The sequence below is a fragment of the Gorilla gorilla genome, chromosome 11 (genome assembly GCF_029281585.2).
Source record: "Gorilla gorilla gorilla isolate KB3781 chromosome 11, NHGRI_mGorGor1-v2.1_pri, whole genome shotgun sequence".
NCBI classification, from domain to species: domain Eukaryota; kingdom Metazoa; phylum Chordata; class Mammalia; order Primates; family Hominidae; genus Gorilla; species Gorilla gorilla.
The window spans coordinates 63,598,132-63,622,482 of NC_073235.2; the positions used below are offsets into that span (position 1 = coordinate 63,598,132).

At 37.6% G+C, this 24,351-nt stretch overlaps 2 long non-coding RNA genes across 2 annotated transcripts in view; one reads left to right on the forward strand and one right to left on the reverse strand.

Annotated features, from left to right (window-relative positions):
* Positions 1 to 993: 993 nt before the first annotated feature.
* On the forward strand, positions 994 to 22,750 carry LOC134756647 (uncharacterized). The gene is made up of 4 exons (XR_010129595.1): positions 994 to 1,193; positions 20,649 to 20,795; positions 21,416 to 21,514; positions 22,279 to 22,750. It is a non-coding gene; the product is annotated as an uncharacterized lncRNA (long non-coding RNA).
* LOC134756648 (uncharacterized) overlaps positions 2,605 to 24,351 on the reverse strand; it is a 64,218-nt gene continuing 42,471 nt past the window's right edge. Inside the window, exon 3 of the long non-coding RNA XR_010129596.1 lies at positions 2,605 to 3,081. This is a non-coding gene — a long non-coding RNA (uncharacterized lncRNA). The remainder of the gene's footprint in view (positions 3,082 to 24,351) is intronic.

The window sequence follows — 24,351 nt, forward strand, 5'->3', positions numbered from 1 at the left end:
AATCTCAAATTTCTTGACTTATTCAATGCACTAAAAATCAACTTTCTCTCTATTCTCTAACAGAATCATTAGAGAGTTAACCAGCATAATTTCTTGATAATGAGGGACTTTTCATGATCCTTTTGCAAGCATTCTGTGATTCTTTCCATTGCTGTCATATGTGTAATTTGTCTTTGGGAAAGAGACTTACAGATACATCCCTGGTACCTCACAGTTATGGTGACAGTTTATTAAGCCCAAAATATGCCAACAGTCTTTAAAATGTACATGACCTATGACCCATTAATTTTACTTTCAGCATTTTATCCAAAGTACAAAATTAGTAAGTCAAAGTAATATATACATACATATATAAATTCTAATAAAAATTGAAAACAATTTAAATGTCCAATAAAAACTAATTTATCCATGTAATTATACAACTGTTGAAGATCATGTTTTCAAAGAACAGTTAATGATATAGGAATATGTGCCAAAATAAATGTATGGTATTTATTTAAATATTTGCAGAGTATTTATAAATGTATAGAATATTAAAAATATCAACATACAAATTCAAATTTCCCCTAGGTCCCATTGGCTTGTTTGTAAGGAAGGCCACTAAATCCAAGGGATCATTGTATCATTAGCTGTTAACTAAAAGGTTACAAACTCGAACTTCCTTCTGCTTGAGTATCTCTTTGGAAGTCCCCAAAAGGTACATGGGTTCTCTAAGATGAAAAATATAGGCAAATCCCAGACTGGGGTAAGGGTATGTGCTATCATACCTTACCCCTGCGATCAGCCTGAACTCCTGCTCCCGTCCAAAGAATCAGGCCCTGTGGGTGGGAAGGAAACAGAGGAACAGGCCAGGACAATCACCTTACAGAAAATGGGCAGAAATTGTACACATGACTTCTGTTTATGTTTCATTGGTGAGAACTTTGTCACGTAACCACAGCAAGCCTCAAGGGAACCTGGGAAATTTAGTTTTCAGTTGAATTGCCATGTGTCCAGGAAGAAAAGAAGAATGAATTTTGGGGACAACCAGTAGTCTGTCACATCTCATTTGGACAGATTTTTTTTTTTTTTAAATGCAGGAAGGAAATACTGTGGCTATCTCTAAGTTAATAGGATTTGTAAAGACTGTTTCCTCTACACTTTCTGAATTACCTAAACTTTGTGCAGTGATCATCTATTTCTTTCATAACAAGGTAAGTTGAAACATTATTAATTTTTTTAAAGACTGGAAATAAATACTCTAAAATGTTATCAGCAGTTATCTTTGGAAGATAAGACTCCATGTAACTTTTTTTTGTTTTCTTTTCTTATATTTGCTGAATTTTTATAATTTATTTGAAATTTTAGAAAGTAGTTCACCAAATGTCTTAGTTCCTGCAGGGACAGGTAGAAATATTGTTATGGCCTATATTTGGGTTTCACACATGGTCACAATTACAGTGTACTTCTGTCAGAGCCCTCTGTTTTCTTTGTTTTAAAATAGAAAGTAAGCCTGTTTATATATGACTCTCAGTAAGATGATGAACGACATAAATTTCTTCAACCTGCCCCCCAACGCAACCATTTTAAGTAACTCATCTGTTCAACTTAAGAATGGAAGCTGTAATCAGCGCTAACTAGTTCTCCTAGCAAGTTACAGCACTCCCTGGCTCCATAAAAGTTTCTCACCTTACTGCTGAGCTGTCCTCTGGGAACACGACTGTCCTCCCATCCTCACATTTAGCCTATATTACATTCAGGGTTTATCTTACTGAAGTGAGCCTACCCCCACCCTGGTTTCAGCCAACGGAAGCTCAAAGTATTAACTTTCCTGGTATATTTACATTTCACTGGGCCATTTTTGAAGACCTGAAGAAATCAATTCTGAATGGTTAAACCATAGAAACTAAAAGAGTGAGAAACTAAAATATCTTGGAAGAAATAGAACTCTCCCAATAACATGTTAATCCTACCATAAATATAACACCTCACTCATAAGGAAAGCTCTGTTGAGAAGCACAGAGAGAAATCAATTAAAGCAAGTTTTTAAAAAAAAAAGGCCTGCGTGGTGGCTTACGCCTGTAATCCCAGCACTTTGGGAGGCTGAGGCGGGCAAATCACGAGGTCAGGAGTTCGAGACCAGCCTGGTCAACATAGTGAAACCCTGTCTCTACTAAAAATACAAAAAATTAGCTGGGCATGGTGGCGGGCGCCTGTAATCCTAACTACTTGGGAGGTTGAGGCAGGAGAATCGCTTGAACCCAGGAGACAGAGGTTGCAGCAAGCCGAGATTGCACCACTGGATACCAGTCCAGGCAACAATGTAAGACTCTGTCTCAAAAAAAAAAAAAAAAATAGGCACCAGTACCTTGGAAATGCTACAAAATGTTTAAATGCTTTTCCTATCTTTCCCTTTTCTTACCTGTCTTTTTGTCTATCTTTCCACCTCTGTGATATTCAGAACCTGAACATCACACAGAATGAAAATAGCATTATAAAAATAAGTAATATAGAAACATCATTTTTCAGTATTTACAAGCACAAAAACTCCACCTTCACTTTTTCAGGGGACCAGTGATATGACTTAGTTCATACTATGGCATTTTACCTATGATTCCCACCAAATTATTTAGTTGAAATGAGAGTGTTTATTTATTTAAGCACATTTATCAAAATCACTCTGAATAAGGGATACTGACATTCCGGATGACTGGTGTACACCTTCGTGAGAAACAGCCCGAATTGACTCTTCTCACTGACCTTCAACATCATGATTTGGTGGGGAGGAAGAAAATGAGAAAGAGAATGACAGGAATACAGGTCTATTTGACTTCTCAGATTACATTAAGATTCCAAAATATCTTGTTTCTCACACACCTACGAATCTTCCCAAAACCTACAGACTGCTTTACTCTCAGTAATTTATTTTCTCGTTCAGTTGTTCTCCTGATACTACAGTTCTTTTAGACTTCAAAATATTCTAATTGCTTAATCACCTCTCCTGGCACAGTCCTTATTTCCTTCAGTGTTCTTTCTTTCTCCCATGAGAAACACAGAGTACACTGATTCCTGCCAGCTGTTCTGCATCTCCCATTGTGAAGACTGAAACAAAGAATGAGCTTGGTCTGATTACATTTGTCAGTCAAATTACCCTGGGATTTTGTATTTATAACCACTATTTTACTTATAATTTAAAAAGAGAAAGCTTTCATTTCCTTACTTTGAGCTTCCATTTTCCTGACATAGACTATCATTTATGAAATACAATAGACAATCAAAACATAGGTAGATAATTCACTTGTTTAAGAAAAAGAGGAGGAAGAGGAGGTGGAGGAGGCACTTTTCTGAAACATGTAGTAACTCAGGGTTTTGTAGAATAATCCAAAGATTATCAATGTCTTTCTGGACATAGCTTTTTTTATATCTATAATCCCCAACCCTTTATAATCCCCAGACCCTAAACCTTTTTGGCATTCTGAATTAATAATTTTTATAATGCTTTTATCCATACCAGTAATGTTGGTCTAGGTAAGGCTACATGTAGTGGTCTCAGCTATTCAGGAGCCTGAGGTGGGAGGATTGCTTAAGCCCAAGAGTTCAAGGCCTGTGAGTAGCCACTGCACTCCAGCCTAGGTGACATAGTGAGATTTGCCTGTTAAAAATAAAAGTAAAAATTCAGCCAGATGTGGTGGCTCACACCTGTAATCCCAGCAGTTTGGGAGGCCTACACAGTAGGATCACTTCAGCCCAGAAGTTCAAGATCAGCCTGGGCAACATAAGGGAGACCCTGTCTCTACAAAAAAAAAAAAAAAAAAAAAAAAAAAAAAAATTTGCCAGACGTGGTGGCACCCACTTGTAAACCCAGCTACTCAGGAGGCTGGGGTGGGAGGATTGCTTAAGCCCAGGAGGTCAAAGCTGCAGTGAGCCCTGATAGTGCCACTGCATTCCAGCCTGGATAGCAGAATGAAACCCTGTCTCAAAAAACGACAGCAACGACAAAACAAACAAAAAAGTAAATATTCAAAGAGCTTTTGTTGCAGTCTATGTGTAGCTTAAACTGACATACCAGGTCACTGCCAATTCTTGACTGAACTAGGCAACCTTTCCTTCTACAAATGGGTCTTCCAGAAGATAATGTCACATCCAGAATGAAGTATCTGATGGTTATAAAGCATATTTCTTTGTTTTAGTAGAGCCAACTTTTATTGTCTACCAAAAAGACAACTGTCCCTACCGGTTCCAAGACTGCAAAATGGCAGAGAATTAAGCCACGGAACAAATCAGCCATTTAAGCGGTGTGCTCCTTTCTAAAATGAAAAAATCACTGCTATTTGTTTTGTCATGGAGAGGAAGAGCATTTTTTAAAAATTATCATTATACTTTAAGTTCTGGGATACATGTACAGAACGTGCAGGTTTGTTACATAGGTATACATGTGCCATGGTGGTTTGCTGCACCCATCAACCCGTCACCTACATTAGGTATTTCTCCTAATGCTATCCCTCACCTAGCCCCTCACTCCCCGACAGGCCCTGGTGTGTGATGTTCTCCTCCCTGTGTCCATGCGTTCTCATTGTTCAACTCCCACTTATGAGTGAGAACATGTGATGTTTGGTTTTCTGTTTCTGTGTTAGTTTGCTGAGAATGATGGTTTCCAGTATCATCCATGTCCCTACAAAGGACATGAACTCATCCTTTTTTATAGTTGTATAGTATTCCATGGTGCATACGTACCACATTTTCTTTATCCAGTCTATCATTGATGGGCATTTGGGTTGGTTCCAAGTCTTTGCTATTGTGAACAGTCCTGCAATAAACATACATGTACACATGTCTTTATAGAATGATTTATAATCATTTGAGTATATACCCAGTAATGGGATTGCTGGGTCAAATGGTATTTCTGGTTCTAGATCCTTGAGGAATCACCACACTGTCTTCCACAATGGTTGAACTAATTTACACTCCCACCAACAGTCTAAAAGCATCCCTATTTCTCCACATCCTCTCCTGCATCTGTTGTTTCCTGATTTTTTAATGATCGCCAATCTAACTGGCATGAGATGGTATCTCATTGTGGTTTTGATTTGCATTTCTCTAATGACCAGTAATGATTAGCTTTTTTTCCTATGTTTGGCCACATAAATGTCTTCTTTTGAGAAGTGTCTGTTCATATCCTTTGCCCACTTTTTGATGGTTTTTTTCCTTGTAAAGTTGTTTAAGTTCTTTGTAGATTCTCCATATTAGCCCTTTGTCAGATGGATAGGTTGCAAAAATTTTCTCCCATTCTGTAGGTTGCCTCTTCACTCTGATGATAGTTTCTTTTGCTGTGCAGAAACTCTTTAGTTTAATTAGATCCCATTTGTCAATTTTGGCTTTTGTTGCCATTGCTCTTGGTGGTTTAGTCATGAAGTCTTTGCTCATGCCTATGTCCTGAATGGTACTGCCTAGGTTTTCTTCAAGGGTTTTTATGGTTTTAGGTGTTACATTTAAGTCTTTAATCCATCTTGAGTTAATTTTTGGATAAGGTGTAAGGAAGGGGTCCAGTTTCAGTTTTCTGCATATGGCTAGTCAGTTTTCCCAACACCATTTATTAAATAGGGAATCCTTTCCCCATTTGCTTTTGTCAGGTTTGTCAAAGATCAGATGGTTGTGCATGTGTGGCATTATTTCTGAGGCCTCTGTTCTGTTCCACTGGTCTATATATCTGTTTTGGTACCAGTACCATGCTGTTTTGGTTACTGTAGGCTTTTAGTATAGTTTGAAGTCAGGTAGCATGATGCCTCCAGCTTTGTTCTTTTTGCTTAGGATTGTCTTGTCTATATGGGCTCTTTTTTTGTTCCATATGAAATTTAAAGTAGTTTTTGCTAATTCTGTGAAAAATGTCAATGGTAGCTTGATGGGGATAGCATTGAATCTATAAATTATTTTGGGCAGTATGGCCATTTTCACGATATTGACTCTTCCTGTCCATGAAGCATGGACTGTTTTTCCATTTGTTTATGTCCTCTCTGATTTCTTTGAGCAGTGGTTTGCAGTTCTCCTTGAAGAGGTCCTTCACATCCCCTGTAAATTGTATCTTAGGTATTTTATTCTCTTTGTAGTACCTGTGAATGGGTGTTCACTCATGATTTGGCTCTCTATTATTGGTGTATAGGAATGCTTGTGACTTTTGCACATTGATTTTGTATCCTGAGACTTTGCTGAAGTTGCTTATCAGCTTAAGGAGATTTGAGGCTGAGATGACAGGGTTTTCTAAATATATAATCATGTCATCTGCAAACAGAGACAATTTGACTTCCTCTCAGAGAGCATTCTTGATGTAATTTTGTAAATCTATTAAACAATGATAAATTGTTCATTAAGGCTGAGATGTTTCCTTTTAAATGAGCTCTATGAAATCAGAATACAGAACATGTAGAGGACATTTAGTTGCTACTGCCATCTGGAAGGCAAACTAGGGAGGTCAAAGACATCTAAGGCCTGGAGAGATGTAGATGAGCTGATAGGATGAATAGCTGCTCCTTTTTCAAAAGTTGATTTTCTTAACAACTAGTAATTCTAGACTTTTTATTGCATGCTTTATTGATTATTGTTTAGAGCAGTATATGATGAAAAAACATAAATATGCAGACAGGTTTTGAACAGTGAATTTTAGAAGGAAATGTCAAATTTTTAAAGTAAATCTAAACAGGGAATATAAATGGGATAATTCATTTTGACATCCAAAAGTAATTTCACATTATGAAATAACATAAAATTTGCATTTGCCTTCATGTAATAAATGCTTCCCAGATTTGCATGGCCCTAATACAATAAGATTAAGAATATTCTATCATTGTTTATCCTTTGTGATCAGTTGTTTATCCTGTGTTAAACAAATATTGTGGGAAGAATAGATTGGAACAGGCTTCAAAACTATTCCTTGGATGCTCATCAACAGAAACACAGAGAGACAGCAGAGCTCAGAACTTGGACAGATAAAATCTAACAGGAAAACCAAAAGTAAACTGACTAGAATTTTAAATCTTCAACAATGAATAGAGTCGTGGGATTACTGGTATAAATGCAAACCTGATGCTGCAGAAAATAACTTTGAATTTTTGTTTCCAAAAAATAAATATATCAACTTGTCTTTCCAAGGAGATCCTTAATGATACATGTGCCAGGGTAATGTATGCATGTATATATATAATGTGTGTATTTTATATATAGTCTTTCTTGAAAAAAGCAAGAGGAAAAAAAAGCATGAAGAACATATAACATATGGCATTCCCTATCGCCTCAGCTGGTGTTTGCCATTTCCTGCTTGTAACTTTCTTAATTTTACATCTCCTCAATTTCAATATACTAGACATTTTAATCAGATTTGCAAGTTGGCCTTCCATTTCTTCACTTGCAGCCCCTGCTCCTATTAATCTTTTCAATTACATGAGTAGGCCTATTCGATTTAAAGAAGAGCTAATAATTACAATGCCTAGGGTGTCTTCATGAATAATCAATAATGTGCTCATTGTGATGTGGCTGTCTGGGTAAGCTATGCTCTGATGCAAGAGGCAATAAAATTCAAAACTATTCTAATATTTTAATCAAATATTATAGGATTGATATATGTGATATTCGGGAGAACAAAAATCAGTGAGTAGCATAGAGGCACCCTATGAGGGGGAAAACAAAAAAACAAAACAACCTTACTTTGAGTCACTCAAGCATTGCCCCTCAAAGCTGGGCCTGTTTTTAACTTCTACGCCCTGCCCAAATCCAGGCTGCATATGAAGCAGTTCTCTTCAGGAAAGTCAGGAAAACAAAACTGGTCATTAACCCTCAGGCAAGTAGATTGAATATCTTTCCTGAAGCAATTAATTAGGATTCCAGCATGTTAGGATCTTATCCTTGGCTGGCAAAACCTTCCTCACTAATTCCAAAGTCGGAAGTGGAAACAAAACAAAACAAAAAAAGTGAAAGCGCCTCCACAGATTCTAAAATAAATGCCTATTTGTTCTCAACTAGAAACCAATTGCTGGGAAATGTTGGCAACTCAAGATGATCTCCCATTCCAAGCTTCTCACTGCCATCCTAAGAATGCTGTGGTCCTAAGAGTTCTTGTAGTTTGCTTCAGCAATTAACTTTGTGCCTTTAGACACCCCAAGGAATTTTCCTGGTAAATGCAAAGAGTAACTTACCCAAAACACATTCTTTCACACTCTGGCAGCAATACCTAAGGTTAGGCAGTACCATTTAAGGAACTAATGCGACAGGCTAGAACTCAATGTTGACATCTGAGATGTTAGGTATGCATGAGGGCTAATTTTCTAAAAGTTTACATACATATGCAGGATTCCATCCATTTTCTCCATCACATTTTCACTAATTAAGATGGTTATTAAAGAGCTGGACTTCATATTATCCTTAATTTCCTGGAACATGTAATTGCAAACTCACTCCAGAAATTTCCTTGTATACCTCCCACAAGGTTGCCTAATGGTGAGTGTTACTGATAGACGTTTCTCACTATGATGGTAATCAGGTTTCAATGAAACTCTTAAAATACTCTAGAAGAATCCATAAAATTTGAGAAGAGGGAGATAAGAGAGAAAATTATACATACTCTAGGCAGCCAGTTTTGATGTGGTATCATTGATAGTCATTTTCTATTCATCACCTAGCTCTTAATATAAAACTTCATAAGTCAAAACATAAGTTCACAAATACAGAACCAGGACCCCAATAAAAAATAAAAATCAAAAGACAATCAGGCAATATAGCCATAGGGAGGAAAAAAACACTATGATCAGAAGCTTAGAACTATAATCTAGTCCCTTCCTTACCCTTGAGCCAATAGCCTAAAATGCACAATCATAGAAGAAATTTTTATTTCATACACATGAAAATGGCTAGTACCTATTGCTCATCCACATTTCCCATGTATCAAACAGCATAGACATACAGGGAAACTAAAACTCTCTTTGATGCTCATAAATATTCAGTTAAAATTTTTAAAAATTTACTTATAAAAAAAGAGCAGTTGTTACCTTATGTCTATGTAAAATTAATTTCTCTACAAAATAAAATCAACAAACTCTAAATTAAAACATCTCAGGATCTCACATGGATCAGAGTTCCAAAACTGGTAGCTGTAGTTAAGACTAGAGGTGTCAGAACAAAATTTTAAGTCAAGAGAATCTTCAAATCTGTATGAAATCATGTCTAAATAATGCTAAATATAAGAATTTACATTAACAAATGAAACAAGCACAAAGATAAAAGTTGCATAGTTAGGGAAGGTCAAAATTTAAGCCTGCCTTCACATAAAGTTTAACATTTTCATTCCTTGCCCTGTGCCTTACCCTAGCCTAGGGAATCAATAGGAAACTAAGGCCTAAGGCAATTAGGTACCACCATCTGTAAATCACCCAGAAAATGATTGAGAGTGTAGTATCAAAAGACTGACAAGAAGTAAACTCTCATGATGATAATTTACAGCATTCCAGAAAAAAAAAAAAAAGCAGTGAAGCCAGATGTCAAAATATGTATTTAGTGACTCATAAAATTTCATTGCCCCAGAGTGAAAAAAAGAAATACCACAGTTAGGCAACATTTTCAGCAGATGCCCCTAAAATACTTCTAACTTTAAAATAGTTCTTCAAATCTTCTTGAAGTGCTTCCTATTCATTTATAGTTCTCTTACTTTATTGATGTCTTTCTTACCACTGTCCTACAAGATTAGGAGTGAATCCAGGAGCAGAAGAAATTGAGAAAAACTGAATGTCAAGTTCACTATGCCCTGCTTAGCCTCATCCAACTCAAACTTGCTATCCATGTAGTCAGATGGGGTAAGCTGGGGGATAAAATGAGAAATAGAAATGGATCCATTTTAATCATATTCCTCTCCTCTACCTTTGTGAAAAGCAGTCTACAAGATACCCCTCTTACATTTAATGTTTTAACATTATTTTTAAAATCTCAAAAGGAAAATAACACTGAGTATTTCACACAGGAGAAACTGAAGAAAACTCCAGGCATGAAGACTTTATACTCAAGTAAAAGAGAAGAACAAAGGCCAAATCTGTCAACAGTGACATTTTGTTAGCTGGCGTGCCTTTCAACAGAGTTTCATTCTCCAGTTTGCCACAATCCCCATCACTACTTATATTGTATAAGCCGCTTCACACTTCACATTCACCTTACCTATTAGTTCCTGTATGCATTGCAGACTTTGACCCCTGCAAGTGAAGATTTATCTTCATCTACTTTTACACACTCAGCTTTGGCAGAGGTCTTTAAAGTCCATCTTCTAGAACAACCGTCCATTTGATAATTAGATCCTCTAATACATTTCTGGCTAGCTTTTTGCATGTCAGAAACACCAGAAGAACTAAAAAAAAAAAAAAAATGCCTGAGCCCCATCCCTGACCTACTGAATTAAAATATCGAAGGATGCAGGGGGTGAGGGTTGGGGAGAGTTCTAAGTATCTATGCAGGTGAATCTGATGAGCAGCTAGGGGTTACAAACTATTTATTATATCTAATCATGAAGAACTCACAGTTTTTAGATAACAATGTAAGAAAGTTCTTTCCTCAGGCAAGTCTTAGTGCTCAGACTAGAGATAGAGAAGAGTTACCCGCCTCTCAGCCCTGGGGTGGTTTGACAGTATATCAGAGAGCCTTGTCAAAACTCAGAGGGGTTTGTTATAGAAACGAGCCTTCACTTCTTCCACTGCCTGCCATATGTTTCATTCCCTGCTGGCTCGAATCTGAGAACATTTTCCATATCTATGTCCATGTGAAAGCTAAAGCTACCTATTCAGGTGTTGCAGCTGTCACCAACAATATCCTGGTGATGGGATGAAATAGATTTTGCTTCAGAAACTATGAAAAGAAAGTCGGTGTGCAGAAATGACACATTATGAAACGATGAAGTATAACATCTGGCTCAGAAGTGAGTCAGACAGGTGCCATTAATGAGACAAACAGGAAGCTTCTTTATTAAAAGCAAAGTTAAATTTTGAGGCTATTTTGGACTCTCTCTATATACAGGTCTATTAACCAATTCAGTTGAAATAGCTTTACTGTGGATTTGACCAGATGTTTGGCTGCATTAGCTGAAATCACTGGTTATTATAATATAGCAAAGATTCATCCCACATAATTGCCCACAGGAATTTAATAGCCATAGGTTAAAAAATACATCATTATTGGGCCGGGCGCAGTGGCTCATGCCTGTAATCCCAGCACTTTGGGAGGCCGAGACGGGTGGATCACGAGGTCAGGAGTTCAAGACCAGCCTGACCAAGATGCTGAAACCCCATCTCTACTAAAAATACAAAAATTAGCTGGTCATGGTGGCACACACCTGTAATCCCAGCTACTCGGGAGGCTGAGGCAGAAGAATCACTTGCACCCGGGCGGCAGAGGTTGAAGTGAGTCAAGATCGTGCCACTGCACTCCAGCCTGGGCGACAGAGCAAGACTCTGTCTCAAAAAAAAAAAAAAAATCATTATTATACCAGGTCAAAATTGTACAACAGTTTACACCTTTCAAAGCACTCGCTCACAAATAATCTCATGGAAACTTTAAAGAAACCCTTTTGTCAGGTGATAATAAACCCATATAACAAATGAAGAAACAGAGACTCCTGTCCCATGACTTGCCCAAACTTATTCAAGTAGGATCACAGCTGCACAGACCCCACATTCTCCAAATCTAAGGTCAAGGCTCAAGCTCTGAGGATCTTCAGGATTTTAAACTACAAGAGGAAGCTTTAAGAAACAAACAAACAAAAACCTTAACCAATATAAACCTAACCATGATTCTGGAAAACCAGGGGCTGAACAGGAAGAAATGTAGGAAAGAAAAATGTGAGAAACATCTAGCCCTGGATGCCAAGGCTGCAGACTTGCTGGTTTTCAGACTGAATCCTAACATACTGCTGGTACATACATGTCTGCAAGCTATTCCCAGGCCCATGAACAGCTCCCTATCAAAGTCACAGGTGTAGGGTAGAAAACAGCAGAATGAAACCACCTTATGGTTGTGCAGCACTTTAATCATCTACACAAAAGAGATAAGACACATTTCCCTGCCACATAAATATTGGCTAAGGAATACTGAGGCACAGGAATATTTTGAGAAAGAACATATGAAATGTAGCTGAAAGGGCTTTCTGAACATCAGCCCCCACGGTGCTTCCTGACGGTCAATCATGATAGGGGATGGAACCGAGAGGTTCAAAATAGGTATTCTACTCAGTAAAATAATAATAATAATAATAATAATAATAATAATAATAATAATAACTTTGAAAACATAGTGCAAAATGCATTATTTGATTCTGCCATATTTGGTTCAGCATGCAAAGTTAAATCATGGTAAAATGAGGAAGAATATCTCTCAAATATCAGGAAGATCTTCATGCCTTAAATAAGTAAACCCCTGAACCATGAGTCTGAAACAAGAAGAAATGGACAGTGAAAATAACAGTGCCTTTTCCATTAAAATGTAGAAGGATGAAATTAAAAGTGGAATGACTCCCTCTTCCTGCATAATTCCTTGCTTATTTAGGACATTTTATTAAAACTCTGCTATGAAGTCATTAGCAGATTGTAAATCTTTTTGGGGCATGAATCGCATAATTTCATTTCTTTTCAGTCTCTAAATTTTATTAGTTTATCAATGTTGATTTTAAGGATGATGGAATTTGACCCAAAATATTATGTATCCCTGTACTTATATGTCTTAATAGGACATATATATGCGTAAGCTGAAATATATATGTATATAATTAATTTGCTTTTCCTAAAGTCACGTATATATATGGCCTTAGAAAATATATAGGATAATATAATATATAAAATAATATAGGATAAAAATATATAGGATAATATGATAGGATATTAATGTGTGTCCATATATAGATACACATACATATCCTATATTATCCTATATACTTTCTAAAGCCATATATATGTGGCTTTAGGAAAACCTAATTTAATTATATACATATATATTCCAGCTTAAGGAAAAGCCAATATAATAGAGTTCAAAATAATAAAATGAACAATTAGGCATAATTATTTACCTTTATTAATTTGGCAAATATTTATCATGTACCTATCTTGCGTCAGAAACTATGTGAGATAAAAGGATGCGAAGATGTTACAGGGCCCTTCCCTCAAGAGGCTGACTATGAGAGGAGGAAGAAGGCTTAAGTACTATGAGGAAAAAAAGGTATTCAGAGTATGGTAGAGACACAAGCTAGTAGTCAAAACTCATATGATAATTAGCCTTATATACTGCACTAAGAAATCTGGACTTTTTATTGTAGGCCACAGGAGCCATTGAAATTTTTAAGCATTGAGTAATTATCAAAATCATATTTTGTAAATAGCAGCACTCTAGCAATAAGGAACAAGATAGCTTGAAAGGATCAAGATCAGACTTGGGGAAACAAAACAGAAGCCTATTGAGAGAGTTCACATGAAAAATGATCAGGGCTTAAACTAGAACTGCAGCAAGAAAAATGGAAGTTAAGTGGGGTTGGAGTGGAGAGCAGGATTGAGTGGATTCATATACTGCTTTGGGAGAATCTCTCTATATAATAAATCCTAAACTAGGGAACTAATCACCTTTTGAGTCAGTAGGACAATAGTCTAAACAAGTTATTTTGATTTGCAAATTCCAGGCTTTACTTGTGAAGCGAAACTTTACTTTTCATGAACTAGGTAGAGAAAACTGAAGCAGAGAGCTTTACAAGGAACTACGGTGCAGGAGAGATAAGACTATTAGCTATAGGAATTTCCTGACCCAAGAAAGGAAGACTTTTTCACAAGGTGGCAGGAGATGTCAGCAAAAGAAGAAAAGAAAAACAGTCAAAGAATTTGAATAGAAATTACTCCAGAGAAGACATACAAATAGCTAACAAGCATATGGAAAGATGTTCAACATTACTACTCAACAGAGAAATGCAAATCAAAAGCACAATGAGATATCATTGTGACTACTTGGGTAGTCACAGAAGATAGCTCAGGGTGTTGACTGTCAAGCTCATGAGAGGTTTACCAAGATCATGGATGAGATAACTCTTCAGCAGAAGACCACAAAGCAAAAGCTAAGTCAGGGATCACAGCCAGACCGCAGAAGATTTATCTCACTGCAACTACTAAAGCGAGGGCCAAGCTAGGAAACAAGAATAGTTTCCATCATAGTTCCCAGGACCAAGGGCACTTCAGAAGCTCATTCAGCAAGAACCCAGGCATCCCTCACAAGAACAGACATCCCTCTCCCATTGCCAAAAGGCTAGTTAGTATCACCTCTCACCTCTAGCTGCCACCTTGAGAAGGAGGGGGAAAGGAAGACACAGAGAAGGGGAAAGGGGGAGAATCCAGGTTTTGCTTTGCCTGAAGTTTATACAATTTATAGAACCCTCTTTAAAAAAAAGAATACAAAATTATAAATAGAAAATTGCTGGGGTCCCTCCCAGGCCTTGAAAGAGTCCTGGGCAAATGAGGGGCCCTGAAGTATAAGATTCCCATAAACTTGCCTCTGAGAAAAGACCCTGGAAAACTGAGTAATTACTGAAAAGAGACTGTTTGAACCTGCAGAGGTGAGGGTGTGCGTCATAGCCAGTGCATACTGCCATCAGTGGGAATGAAGTCTCCAGAGTACAATGAAATTGGTCGTAGAAAATAAAGTGAAAATAGGAGTCATAGTGTGTAAATTCCTACCACCTGCTACATTTTCTATGTTCAGAGATTTAAAAGTCACTTTGCAAATTGCTCAAAAAGGAACAAGCTGCTGGAAGTCAAATTTGAGTTTTATTACTACGTGAGTTTAACCTGATGCATGCCCATAACAACAGGGAGGTAAACCGCTGAAAAGTAATAAATGTGAAGATGATTAGGATCACCAGATATCTGGCTTCCCATGGAGATTTTTCACTTGTCCTGGAATTGCTTTACATACACTGAGTTAAAAGCTACTCTATGACAGTGGGTTCCCAGAGGAACATGAGATCCTCCCTTTTCCAACTATATAGCTGTGTGAGGATGGATTTTTTAAAAATATACACTTCAACCAAAACAACGTTTCATGACAGATTGAATGCAGGAGCAGACATGCAAATCCAGCTGTCTCCTATTAAGCCAGACAGTAAAGAGATTTGCAAAAGTGTAAAACAATGTCACTCTCCTCACTAGTTGGTTCTGTTTTAAAAAATAATTAAATATAAATCTATAATATGTAAATATATAGTTATGTTGCTTATGTTAACAGTAATAAAACATCACATTTTTCAATAAATATGTTAAAATTTCTCTAATTTCAAATACAGTATATCTTAATATAATCCACATAAACAACTGTTAAGAGTGTAAAGGTATCCTGAGACTAGAAAGTTTGAGAACCATGGCTCTATAAGAACCAAGGTGTGTGTTGAATAGCAAGCTTTATTCCAAAGGAATTAATAATTAAATATTGTTCTACTTTTGCAGCATGTGAGACCCAGTACAGATTAAGAAACACATAAATATGACAAATATCATTTTATCAACAACTTTAGGCCCCAGCTTCAAAGTCACCCTCTCAAAAGTCTTCTCTAATCACCTTGTCCAAAAGGACCTTTTTCAGTTCCTCTCTCTCTCTCTCTCCTCCCTAACCCTATTTCCTTAAGAGATTTTTTAAAAATCCCTAATTATCTTCTTTGTTTTTTTATGTGTTTATTTTCTGTAGTCCCATTCTTTTCTTGCTTATTATCTCTCTCTCCCCTTGAATATCGGTTCAATGCAGACAGGGACCTAGGATGTCTTGTTAAATGATCTGCCCCCAGCTCCCAGATAAAGATCTCACACATAGTAAGAGCTTAATTGATATTTGTCGACTGAATGAACTAATTCTATTAAATACTTGTTTCCAAGGTTATAACGATAAGCAAAACTGAGAAATCTAGAAAATACTTTAAAATGTGATATTTGCCCTTCTTTTCTGACATGCTAAACGTTTCTCAAATATGAAAGGACCCACTGTTCTCCCTGTGATTTTTCTTGCGGAACACCATGGTCTTGCCCGCAGCCAATTCTATTTGGACCCCCAACTAGGAATATTTCCATTAGTGGAAGATAATACCCAACTGCAGACTCTGAGGAAACCTGCTGGAGTGCATCTGAGACTGACAGAACTTTGTTACATATTTGTCTCTGACCAGATTTCCTGCTGCTTTTTATCTAAATTTGTTCTAATGACAGTAGCTCAGCCTCAGATTTGGCCAGCATATCAAAAAGTTTCACACATAAACACATACATATCTCCTCACACACATGCACACACACACACATACATATATATACAAATACATACACACACACACATATATTTATGACTGACACTGACTGTGATAAACATATATTTCAATCAAAAGGACAAATGCAGCCAGGCGCAGTGGCTCACGCCTGTAATCTCAGCACTTTGGGAGGCCTTGGCAGGCAGACCATGAGATCAGGAGTTCAAGACCAGCCTGGCCAACATGGTGAAACCCCCATCTCTACTAAAAAATACAAAAATTAGCCAGACGTGGTGGCACATGCCTGTAGTTCCAGCTATTTGGCAGGCTGAGGCAGGAGAATTGCTTGAACCCGGGAGGCGGAGGTTGCAGTGAGCTGGCATCGGGCCACTGCACTCCAGCCTGGGCAACAGAGTGAGACTCCATCTGCGGGGGATGGTGGGGGGAAAGGACAAATGCATGCTGGGGAAAGGACTTTTAAGTGTTTCATCCAGGCAAAGGACATTTGTTATGCATTTATAAAGAACATATATTATCATATATGCAACCAGCATTCCCTTAAAAAGAGGATCTAATCTTTTCCCACAAGTACCTTATGGACAGTGCTGTTTAGGTCATTAAATTACATCTGGGACCATGTCTGCATAGAGCTGAACAATGTAGCTGCTATAATGATGTGCTATAGTTATAGCACTTGGTATACATCTTATATTTCCCCTGGCTAACAGTGTATAACCTCTATAACCTCGCTTAAATAACTAAACTCTGTATCATGGTGTTTCTATTTGTAAAACATAGATAATAATACCTATCCCAGGCACTCACCCTAAAAGGATGTCGTGAGAACAGATGAGATTAGTGATGGCAAAGCTCTTTGTTTGAAATGTACTATTTAAATCTCAAGTACTATTATTAGGGCTCTCTGCAATTTCTCAGCTAATGGATTATGCAACAGATGGGCCCTAGAAGATGTTTGATATTATTGATATTTCCTGTAATTTTTTCTTCTTTTTCCCACCTCTCTTATTTATTATTTATTAAAATTCTAGCTCTGATCTACATAACAAGAAAAAGCAGAAGTCTTCTGTGTTTGGGTTGAATTTGCCAAGATCACCTTATCCAGGCAATTTTTAAATTATTACTTCTATGCATTTGTAAATGCATTGAGGTCTTCCCAGTAGGAACAACTGACACAGTTGGATTGAACAGTTACCCAATGTACCAGGATTTGATGCAGGCTAATAGATGAATTCTAAGTTCCTTTCCTTTCCTTTCTTCTAAAAATGTCCTCTTTTTTGGTGTTCATGAACTAAAACGGAAAGAAAACAATTTGACAGCCTCATCTGTACTAAAAATGTTTATCTGGGAGGTCTAGCATCAACACTATAGACTAAACTAGCAGAGTAGCATTAACTACTGACCAGAGATATACTAGTCATTTACAGTTTGACAGAGGGAAATCAGAAAGGCTCAATAAGGCAGGCACTAGCTGCCAAGAGACAGAAGACTGATGGAGGGTTAGATCTGGAAGGTGGAGGTGTTACAGCAGGGATAGGAAAAGTTTCTAAAAGCCTGATTCATAGACCTAACACATTGACAGTCTCGGGCCCGGCAGCCTCCACCTGCTTGCTTTCTGCTTACAATCACCTCTGGCCAAGCCAATTCCATTTTGAATGTGATTTAATCATCTTCCTTTTAATGCAAGCTATTTCAACAGTTAACTCACTGCCATGATGCAACTTAAAACTGAAAAAATATACCTAAGATTTGAGAGGAATGCCTAGCAAGGTATTTTTCCTGGCTCAAATTTGGTTTAATCCAGTCACCTAGAAGATGCCACTTCTTATGAAGCAACTATCCAATAAGCTATCTGCTCCTAGGCAGAATATGAAAGAAAGGAACAGGTTGTGCCTGTTTATTGCTGCTTGGTGTTGTTCCCAAATAAAGGGATGCTAATTGAGAGGGAGTGTGGCTTCATATTTTATGACACCCTGGGTATATGCTAAGAAGTCTCAGGAGAGCCGCTTTAAATTAAAGCTAATGTTAAACTCTGCTTAATTAGCATTGCTGTAGTGGGTTTCACTTTTCCCTGTGAGAGGAAGAATGTGCTATGTTACAGTTTTCCTGTTGCAAAATACTAAACTATATGATGGAGGTGAAGAAGTGATTTGGGAACTGAATGACTTTCTGGGCAAGGGAGAACCAGACAGGATGGCATTTTACTAATTAAGATGAGTGGTGTATTAACCAGATGGGAAAATACAGAGTGGAACAATGGAGCGAAATCCTCAGAATGACACCATTATTTTGGAAACTATTATAAATCAGCTGGGGTTGGGGTCCTATAATCAACTCCCAGTAAAAAATGAGTCAGTCACTCCTGAATATTCTGTGATAAGAAACACTAAAAATGCTCTGAGCCAAAATGCCTGAATTCCATATAGTTCATCCACATGGAATGGAAGTATAAAAGAATAGCAGAGATGGGGCCGGGCACGGTGGCTCACGCCTGTAATCCCAGCACTTTGGGAGGCCAAGGCAGGTGGATCACCTGAGGTTGGGAGTTCGAGACAGCCTTACCAACATGGACAAACCCCATCTCTACTAACATACAAAATTAGCTGGGTGTGGTTGTGCATGCCTGTAATGCTAGCTACTCAGGAGGCTGAGGCAAGAGAATCGCTTGAACCCAAGAGGGAGAAGTTTTGGTGAGCCAAGATTGTGCCATTGCACTCCAGCCTGGGCAACAACAGCGAAACTCTGTCTCAAAAAAAAAAAAGAAAGAAAGAAAGAAAAGAATAGCAGAGATGTGAATAGCCTCTACTTTTGCCAAATATCATTGTCTATCAGCACACCAATTGCTCTACCATTGGCCTCTTAATCTCGTGCCCCGACGCTTGCTCTTGCTTTCTTCCTATTTATACATAAACTGTGCAGCCTTTATGCAATAGATCACGTTCCTTTCTTGAGTGTCAAAGGAAGAGATGCCATGCTGGCTGCCAGTCACCCAATCTGGTGGCAACTTCATCTACAGCAGACTGGAAGCGTAAGAATATTTGTTTCTGGTGAGGTCACCAAACACACATCTCTAGCCATTGCATAAAGTATAAGAGACCAGAGGAGTTTTCACAGATTGATACAACAACAAGTTGACCAGAGAAATTCGAGCTTGTAGTTATCTTACAAATGGTTTGCTAAGTGAACTGTCCTGCTCACGGTCTCAGGAGAAAAATTCTAAGGTTGAACAGTATTTAGCTACCTACCTCTGCCAAAGAGGGCTATTATCATTTCAGAATAAAGAGATGATTATTCAGCTCTCTGACGCAAGTCAAAACACACTCACATCTCCTGCTCACAGGAGCCAGCATAAAATGGGTACCGAGCTGGGAGAACAGGTGTGTTTGTGCTTGGAGAAAGCAGCGAGGGATATGAAAATGACTTAGCAGCTGGTGGAAAGGAAGATTGAAGTTGTGCCAGGCAAAGGGTGTTTTTTCCCCTAATTATGCAAAAGCCTTAATTTCATTGATCATGTTGTTCTCTTCTTTCTCCATCTAAATAATATGAAATCTGTGTAACAACTCTTTTGGGAAGTCAAAAACATTGCCAGGGATGCTTATTAAGGGAATGAGGGTCAAGAAATACTCTCTAGTGGATAACCTTGCTATTTTCTCAGGGTTTGTGAACCATGGTAACTTTAATTAGAAAAAAGATAAAAGATGTAATAAAATGAGATGTAGTTATTCAAGCTGAAAAAAAATATGTCAATAGAAAGAGTAACCTCTGAAAACAAAACCCAGGAAATCTGAAAGGCTTTTATATTCGTTGTTATTCAATTGTTGGTATTCATTCTCTTATTTGACAAAAATTTATCAAGCACGTATTTTGTGCCAGGCACTGAGCTACGTTTTTAGAATACAAAAATTAAAAATGCAGTTTCTGCCTTCTGCAATGGCTCACAATCTAGGGGCGAAAAATATCTCACCCTAACTCAGTTGAGGCAGCTGCTTGGATAGAACTTTATTCTAACTAAAAAGCTTAATCTGTCCTTTCATTTCAGGTGCAAATTAAATTTTTAAAAGTTGAATCTTAGTTAAATTTTTCTGATGGTATGTGAGAAACTTGGTAAATGATTTGAATTGAGGACAAGAACCTTGCTTACCCATGTATGACCGTGTGTCATGTCCCAGAAGGTCTGTGTCTCCCCTTGCCTTGCTCTGTGATCGTATAAGTGGCCCTACATATAACCCAGATAAGCTCATCTTTCCCAAACCCAAAAGAAGTAAAAGATGGAAAATAACAAAATCAGAATACCCCAACATTCACACAAAAGAGAACAACTGCTTGAAAATGTGTTAGTGACATTACTGTCCTTTGAGTTGGTTCTCTCTCATTCCAGAAAGGAGCACGTGCCAAGCGACCGAAGAGTTGAGGCTACCTTCTGACTCTACAGCTTGTGGTTGTGAACCAACATTACACATCTCCCCATACTGTCAGAAACTGTATCAGCAGTCCTCAGAGCTGGAAACAGCAGTCACAGAATGAGGTTCCATGTCTCTCTGTTTGACTTATAAAATGTCAATCATTGTGTGGTCTCAGATACATTGACTTGCTCACTGTTTGGTAACATTGCAATGACAATGTGTTTTAAATATATGCTGGAAGGACAATTTAAACACTTGACAGCAGTGAGAGTCAAGACAGACCATATTTTCTGTTCTGAATCTAGTATGCAAGAGAATCTGCACATACTGCCAGTGTTTTATTGTCATTTACATAGTCTTCAATTGTAAAAGTGTTGGTTAAGCAGGCATTTTGCTGCTTGGTTTTACCTTGAGAGCCTGATACAGGGAGGAAGTGTTACTAGTTGAAGAGAACTAAGAGCACTAAAGCCTAAGAGACCAACTTAAAGGTTTTCTATTTGTATTGCTCACCCTCTGCATGTACCACCTCTTTCCTTAACTCCCCTCTAACTCCCAGGCTACTGTCCTAGAACTTGTACCTTTAAAACAATCCATGTAACGCTCCAAAAATGGTCACCCATTTTTATTTGGAAAAGGATTCAAGAAGAATATAAAGAAGGAAAAGATATAAAACACAGTTTAGCTGGATGATTTATTGAAATATTTAACTGTGCTTTATTCTCAAATTATTTTTCCTCTTCAGACGCTTTCCAGAAAAAGAGCCAAAACCCTTTGGACTCCTTTGCTCCAGGATGTGTTTCCTTCCTGATTTTGTTTTTCAAAAAGTATAAGCTCCTTGAAGGTATTATGTTATGTGTATAATGAGAATTTGTCCTAACAGAGAGAGAGGGTTTCCCCTCAACTGGAAAGAGAGGAAGGAGCCTGGGAACTCACTTCCCTCTCTGGGTGCAGCCTCAGTAGAGATGCCCGTGCCAAATCAGCACAGAAGCACAGAATCAGCTGCTTCAAGGCACCACACTGGCTTAAAGAGCAGATCAGAAGTGACCATAATGGACCACACTGGCTCTGCCCTCATTTTCGGGGCAAAATGCAAACCTCTAGATTGAAGGAAAAGGAGAACAAGGACAAAAATTAGGTTTCCTGCGAGCTCAGTAACTTTAAGAACATTCCTTATCCACACAAGTTTGTAACACCAAGTTCAATAGTTTCAAATACAATTAGATGAACCACCTTTGTCAGCAGTTATTCTACTCAAAATGGGTTATCTGTTTCTCCCCAGGGCATGTGTGGTTGTTACTACTTCTCTGGCTGCACTTTATCGGGTAGTACAGATTTCTCTAAGCACCCTGAATTTACAGCCAGAAGACTCAGACTCTATTATTTGAGTCTTGTTCATTTTTACAATCTTTAATTGAATACCATTTTGTGATTGTCAAGAACTGTGAAGGCTGTGAGATTTTACCCCATTGATTAGCTAACAAGTTAGCCTGTCATAGATTCATGGATGCTGGCTGATGACATAAGACTCTTGGGTCAAAGACAATGGACTTTATTACTGATGGCACAGCAAGCAGCATGAGTACCATATTTTTCCTTTGTCCCCAGGTCCTACAGAAGCAATGCAGATTGAGATGAAGGCCTGCACGTGCAGTGGTTTGCATTTCAGGAAAAGGACTTTGAATTTAGGGAACTTGAATCTTTTATACTGGACAGCCAGCATGCCCTGCCTTTGCACCAAAGGGAGACACTATCTCTGTCTTCAAAGACTGTTTGCTGTACAAACTTCATCAAAGACATTCTTGGGCAACAGACAGTTGATGTCTCTGCTCCTAAGATAGGCAGAAATGTGACAGATGCGTGGAAAAGTTCTCCCAGCAGTGCTAAGCCTGCTGTAGCACTTTAAAAAGCTAAAGAAGTATGACCTCAGCCCTCCAGAATTCAGTGGAAGATCAACTAGCTGATGTGGAACTACAAGCAAAACATTTCACTTTTCAGTGCTTTTCTTTCTGTGATTACAAAATAGGAATGATATCTGCCCACTCACTGCTTATTTTGAGAAATAAAGGAAAAAGAACAGTCTGACAAATGCTTTGAGTTTCATGATGGACACTAAAATAGGAGAACATCATATAAAAACATACTGGGTCCTAATCACACTTTTATTCTCCATTGACTTTGGGGAAAGTATGACAAATTTACATATATTTTATTCTGATAAGGTGGAAATACTGTGGGTTTTTTTTTTGTAAGTGCTGAACTTGAGTTTAAGCCCTTAGTTTTGTCAAACTATAAAGCTGACTAAATATGTTTAAACACTATTTTTATTGAAACTGCTGTTTAGATTTCTTAAGAAATCAAATAGGTTTGCTGTCTCTTTATCACATCACTTTGTAGCTGGAGAAGAGTACGGATCTATGATTCGTGAGTCCTCACATCTTCTCCAGACCTCTCATCATCTCAAACATGCAGCCGGCAAGTCTTCTACCCTTTCTGTCTTCCACCTCAGGGGTAGGAGCTCTCTTCTTCATTCTCCTGGCCTTAACTTCCTCTTTGCTGCCCAGTGAGTTTTGACATAAAGTCAAACTAGACTTTCTGCTTGTAGGCACAAGAATCATTAGATTTTACAAGCTGCCTTAAAAAGTTCTCCTAAATGCAATTAAAGATTTTCCAGCATTCTGTGGTTAATTTGACTAACGTTGTGCTAAATGATATCCTAAATTTCCGTAAAGACAGTGCTTACCTACCTGTGCTATATAACCCCCTACGTGAGAATGCCTCAGCCAGTACCCAAGATCTAGTTAATCAGAACATCTGAAGATAGAGCTCAGAAATATGCATTTTAACAAGTACCACAGGTGATTCTTATAGCCACTAAGGTTTGAGAACAGCTCCTTTGAAATTATCACCAATAGAATTTCAATAATTATGTTATTTTATAAATTGTCCCATAAAATACAAGACACAAGCATAAGCCATTTATTAAAAGGCAAACAAGCAAGAGATATAATATATACTTTTAGTTAAATAGGATAATTTCTAAAGAACAAGTATATCTTAATGATACACATAGTTTAATTTCCTTTATTAAAAGGCAAGAAGTCTAAAAGAATTTTTGAATTAAATATCCAACAATAGAAAAACAGTTAAAGTACAATACATCAACTCAATGGAATATTTTTCAGCTTTTATAAATTATCACTAAAAAAAATTAAGCAATACAAAAATATGCATTAGAAAATAGAAAAAAATGTACAGCACAAAATTGCGTGTACATGATTGCAACTAAATATCTTCTGTATTTGAAAGAAAAACTACAATAGAAAATGTCAGAGTTGTCAGATTATGGGAAAGTCGTCTCCCTCAATTTTTTTAAAGAAATATATTCAACATTGCATTTTTTCTACAATTAAGCTAAATAGATAGACTGTGACAGAGCTTGGAAATCCTAATTGCAGGCTCTGCCTAACAGTTCTACTAATTAAATTAACAACACCTATTTTGCAAGTATTATGAAACAAGAGAATAGGTGAAGGCGACTCATTCTGTTTACCTTGATTTCTCATGGGGCTTAGATTTCACTTTAATACATTATGATCTTTTTGTTTCCCATCATCTTCCCACTAATATGTAACCTCTTTTCATCAAGACTTCTTAATTCACTTCTCAGTCTAGAAATCA